The sequence below is a fragment of the Gigantopelta aegis genome, chromosome 12 (genome assembly GCF_016097555.1).
Source record: "Gigantopelta aegis isolate Gae_Host chromosome 12, Gae_host_genome, whole genome shotgun sequence".
Lineage (NCBI taxonomy): Eukaryota > Metazoa > Mollusca > Gastropoda > Neomphalida > Peltospiridae > Gigantopelta > Gigantopelta aegis.
Genome location: NC_054710.1, coordinates 36,490,046 through 36,496,045, shown reverse-complemented (window position 1 = coordinate 36,496,045; position 6,000 = coordinate 36,490,046).

Below are 6,000 nucleotides of genomic sequence, written 5' to 3'. Positions count from 1 at the left end.
TTGTTTTTGTAAAAGTCTGTCAGATACATTTATATTATTGTGTTTATTAGCGTCCGTGGAGAAATGTGCTGAATATGGCTGTAAAGTATATATATATATATATAGTGAAACTACTAAAAACCGGACATTATTCGCGACACCTTTTAAAATGTTAGCACAGAACAAAACCTATCTATACTGGATACTCCTTCAAACTGGACTTGTTTACTCTCTCTCTCTCTCTCTCTCTCTCTCTCTCTCTCTCTCTCTCTCTCTCTCTCTCTCTCTCTCTCTCTCTCTCCCTGTGTGTGTCTGTGTGTGTATGTGTATGTGTGCCTTTGTGTGTATGTGCGTGTGTATGTCAGTGTTTGTATGTGTATATGTATGTGTGTGTGTTTGTCTGTCTGTGTTTGTATGTGTGTATATGTGTGTGTGTGTGTGTGTTTTGAGTGCGTGTGTATGTGTCAGTGTTTGTATATGTGTATATGTGTGCCTGTGTGTGTGTATGTGTTTGTGCGTATATTTATATATGTATGTGTTTGTGCGCGTGTTTATATATCTACATTTGTGTTTGTGTGATTTTATATGTCCGTGCGTCTCTCTCTCTCTCTCTCTCTCCTCTCTCTCTCTCTCTCTCTCTCTCTCTCTCTCTCTCTGTGTGTGTGTGTGCGCGCGCGCGTGCGCGCGTGTGTTTGTGAATATATGTATGTATGTGTGTGTGTGTGTGTCTTTGTGTGTCCATGCACGTCTGTGTGTGTCCAGGTATGTGTGTGTCTGTGTGTGTGTGTGTTTGTCTGTGTGTGTGTGTGTGTGTGTTTGTCTGTGTGTGCGTGTGTATGTGTGTGCGTGTGTGTCCAGGTATGTCTCTGTGTGTGTGTCTGTCTGTCCAGGTAGGTGTGTGTGTGTGTGTGTCCGTGTGTCCAGGTGTGTGTGTGTGTGTGTGTGTGTCTGTGTGTGTGTGTGTGTCCAAGTATGTGTGTGTGTTTGTCTGTGTGTGTGTGTATGTGTATGTGCGTGTGTGTGTGTGTCCAGGTATGTCTGTGTGTGTGTGTGTCCAGGTAGGTGTGTGTGTGTGTGTGTGTCCGTGTGTCCAGGTATGTCTGTGTGTGTGTGTGCGCGTGTGTGTGTTTGTATGTGTATATGTTTGTGCGTGTATGTGTGTACATACATTCATATATATATATTAGGGCCCTGCGAATCTCAATTTTCCGGTCGAATCGAATTTCGAATCGAATATTCGAAAATGTTCGAATCCAATCGAATTTCGAATCTCGAATACCTTGGAGAATAATCAATTGTATCAGATGCAGTTCACGAAGGAATATTCAGCTTGAGGTCCGACATGGATAGGATGATACCAGCGTTTTTATTTCCCCATACAGGACTATTGCTGAATGAAATTATATATATGTATGTATGTCTCGTACTTAAAAAAAGAAAAAACAGAAAACATCATTCAATTAGCTTTGTAGCAGTGTAGTACTGTAGGCAACGAGTCTACATCATTCAATTAGCTTTGTAGCAGTGTAGTACTGTAGGCAACGAGTCTACATCATTCAATTAACCATGTAGCAGTGAAGTACTGTAGGCAACGAGTCTACATCATTCAATTAGCCTTGTAGCAGTGTAGTACTGTAGGCAACGAGTCTACATCATTCAATTAGCTTTGTAGCAGTGTAGTACTGTAGGCAACGAGTCTACATCATTCAATTAGCTTTGTAGCAGTGTAGTACTGTAGGCAACGAGTCTACATCATTCAATTAGCCTTGTAGCAGTGTAGTACTGTAGGCAACGAGTCTACATCATTCAATTAGCCTTATAGCAGTGTAGTACTGTAGGCAACGAGTCTACATCATTCAATTAGCTTTGTAGCAGTGTAGTACTGTAGGCAACGAGTCTACATCATTCAATTAGCCTTGTAGCAGTGTAGTACTGTAGGCAACGAGTCTACATCATTTAATTAGCTTTGTAGCAGTGTAGTACTGTAGGCAACCAGTCTACATTTGGGCTAATGAGCAAACTAAAATATACGTGAGTTTTTTTCCTGCTTCGTCTTCCACATTGTTTATTGTTTATTAATGTTAACGGTTGGCCATATAGTTTGTCCCTCTTTTTCCAATTGTCCGTACACTGCAATATACGAAATTCCGAATACACAAAAATCGAATCGAATCGAATCGAAGCTTCGCGGCGATTTCGAATCGAATCGAATATACGAAGCTTCGCAGGGGCCTAATATATATATCGGGTGTACCCCCGAAAAAACAAGACGATAAGCCTACTGAATATACAATTGTTTAAAGTGTGCGGACTGTAAGAAATATTTCACATCCATTACCACATTAGATATCTGCCACATTCAGTGTAAATGTTAGGCCCATAGGTCAAATATTGGTCAAATAGCAACAGATTCAAAATTGTAGGTAAAAAACAACGCCAAAAGCCAAGTGAAATTTTATCTACTTTTGTTTACTTGCTCGGAGACTGCCCCCACCCTTCATTTTTTTTTCCTATGAGGAAATCGATTTTCTGTTTTCTTCCAACATGATTTCTTCCCATTTGTCTTTTATTTTATCCTTTAGTTCATTCTCAGTGAATACTGCTATGCCGTAAACAAAGGCAGATCAATTTTCATTTAAGCTATTGGCGTCGCTTTTTTTTTTTAACTTATGGGCGTAAATTTTCAATTATTGTGGCACATATTAATTTAAGTAATGTGTGTTAATTTATATATCGGGTGGCCCCTCAAAAAACGATAACCCTACTGAATATAGAATTATTAAAAAGGAAATATTTTATTTAACGGCTATATGGCATCGGACATATGGTTAAGGACAACACAGAGGGAGGAAACCCGCTGTCGCCACTTCATGGGATACTCTTTTCAACTAGCAGCAAGGGATCTTTTATATGCATCATCCCATAGACAGGATAGCACATACCATGGCTTTTGTTATACCAGTCGTGGTGCACTGGAAATTATTTTATAAAGTATGGAGGGTAACTCTACTGAATATAGAATGGGCCCCAAAAGTATGGACATTTTAAAGGAACATTCCTGAGTTTGCTGCATTGTCAGATGTTTCCGACTAATAAAATATTTCTACGATTAAACTTACATATTAAATATATTTTCTGGTTTAGAATATCAGTGTCTGTATATTCAATGTTTCTCGTCGTCTTAATATTTGCAAAAAGCCCAAACTGGATTTTGTCATCAAATAATTTCGTACGTACGAAAAATATAATAATTTTGAAATAAAATGAAATTTAACCTAGTACTAATATTAGAACGATCACAAACACGTTTAATATACAGCCACTAATATTTTATGCAGAAAAATATATTTGATATGTAATTACAATCGTTAAAAAGTCTTTGTTAGTCGATAACATCTTAAAAAGTGCAGCCAACTCAGGAATGTTCCTTTAATGTTTTACGCTCATTACAATATATGGATATTTGCCACCTTCAGTGAAAATGTTAGCGCTACCATTAGGGCGACCCTGGACATTCAATCACAAATATTCGTAACAAGGAAATGGATTTACTATGTAAATTTACTCCTTAAAGGGACTATCGTCAGTTTGCAGTCGTTGTAAGATGTTTCCGTCTAACAAAACCTTTTTGGCAACTAAATTTACATATTCATTATATATTGCGTGGCGTGGGGTTGAAAAGAAAGAAAGAAAGAAATGGTTTATTTAACGACGCACTCAACACATTTTGTTTACGGTTATATGGCGTCAGACATATGGTTAAGGACCACACAGATTTTGAGAGGAAACCCGCTGTCGCCACTTCATGGGCTACTCTTTCCGATTAGCAGCAAGGGATCTTTTATTTGCGCTTCCCAAAGGCAGGCCCCTGCGTGTGCTGTAACCTCACCATGGTGCAGGGGTGTAACATTCTCTTTGAGAATGGCCAATACAGCACAAAATTGAAGTTTTGAGTAAGATTCAGTATCCGTAAAATTCTGTGATATTTGTGTTTTTGCACAGTTCTTTACACTGTTTTTGTTGAAGTCTTGAATTTTTATATTGATGTTGATCATCACTTTATTTATTTGCATTACCATAGTTTGACACCCAATAGCCGATGTATTTTTTGTGCTGGGGTGTCGTTAAACATTCATTCATTCATTCATTCATTCATTCATTCATTCCCACAGGCAGGATAGCACAAACCATGGCCTTTGTTGAACCAGTTATGGATCACTGGTCGGTGCAAATGGTTTACACCTACCCATTGAGCCTTGCGGAGCACTCACTCAGGGTTTGGAGTCGGTATCGGGATTAAAAATTCCATGCCTCGACTGGGATCAGAACCCAGTACCTACCAGCCTGTAGACCGATGGCCTAACCACGACGCCACCGAGGCCGGTCTATCAAGAAGAAATTGACACGGCTTGAAAGTGACATGAGGCAGGAAGAAAATGTCGGTGGCGTGGGGTTGAGGTCGCGGTTCAGTTTGTTTTTGTTTTTGTTTGTTAGACTGTTTGTTTCTTCGGGGTCCCCCTCCCCCCCCCCTTTTTTGTTTCTTTCTTGCACACTATGTAGACTGAAATATTCTTTCTAACAAGATGTTTAAGGTCTCACTACACAGTTCACTTCCAATAAGAGTTCATTTCATTAAAGGAAGGGACAATTAAGGCATTTGGCCTGGTATGCATATTCAACGATATATAATGCACATTATTGTTTAATATCAACAAGTATAATCGTACAGTTAATTAATAAAACGGTTAAATGTGACGGCTATTATATAACAGGCGAAGCCATTTTGTACCATCCCAGTGAATACGCCCTCTGGCGAGCTGATGGTTACGTAATACCTAACGTGTCATGTCAGGAATTAGTCTTCGAACTGAAGAAACAAAACATACCTGATTTTTGCGAATGCATTTCAATGTTCTGCAATAATATCCACCCCAGTAAGCCAGCGACAAGTATATATTATTTTTCAATACAAAATAAACCACCATTGTCAGTGTTGAAATAACTGTATTATGTTTTGTACATACATTAACCCACGTACTGAAATAATAATCGGAGTGTTTTCTTGGTTAATTGGTATTTTCTTTCTGTGACCTGTACCTGTGGTTCCTGATTGGCAGGTGTATATTTAGACGGTTCTCAGACACTGTGTCTAGACACACTAACAAGACGTGTTTCTTTTATTAAGATCACAGGGTATTGTGTGATAACCGCGCGGACACCCCTCAAATCGTAATGGACATTATCAGCCGTCCTGCTTTATTACTGTAAGTAATTATGTAAAACACTTGATTAAGTAGACTTTCCCATCTAATTTCTCAACACTGACCAATTACGTAGTCCTAATGAAAAGAAAATTATCACTTGGGTATCGTGAGTGGTCGTTTTTGCTCGAACGTAGCATACCAATAGGCCTAATAATATGCATTTTTTCTTTGGATTTTTTAAAAGAGAAAAATACTATAACTCCATTTCGTTCTATTGATGCATACTGAATATATTTAGTTAAATAGTGTATTATACTATCAAGTCATTTCTGTTATTTTACAAGTCTGGTTGATGAAAGTGAAGCGCCTTGTCGTAAATTAGAGCGTTTGTTTACACTGTGCATAGAGGAGTTGGACATCACAAAAACGAAACAAAATGGCTGCCCCCAATTGACACCTCCGTATGACGAGTTAACCACGTCCCCCGTGACACGTGATGCAAGGTTAGACAAACTTTCAATAATGGCTGCCGATTCGCATAGGTCGATAGCAAAATCAACCGATCTGCCGATTAAGTTTTCGCCTTAATGTATTTAGAAATATCGTTGTTTAATTAAAAAGCCGACATGAGGAGACGTTCAAGTGTTTCATTACTGGGTACATTTACGATGACAACGTGATTTAAATCGACGAAACCATTTTTACTTAAGTAAATCGAAGCATAAGAATCCGAAGTGACTAACGTCGAATGCAAGCAAAAGATGATTTAAAACATCCTATGCTAACTTTTGTCAGAACTGACAAATTAAAATGTCTT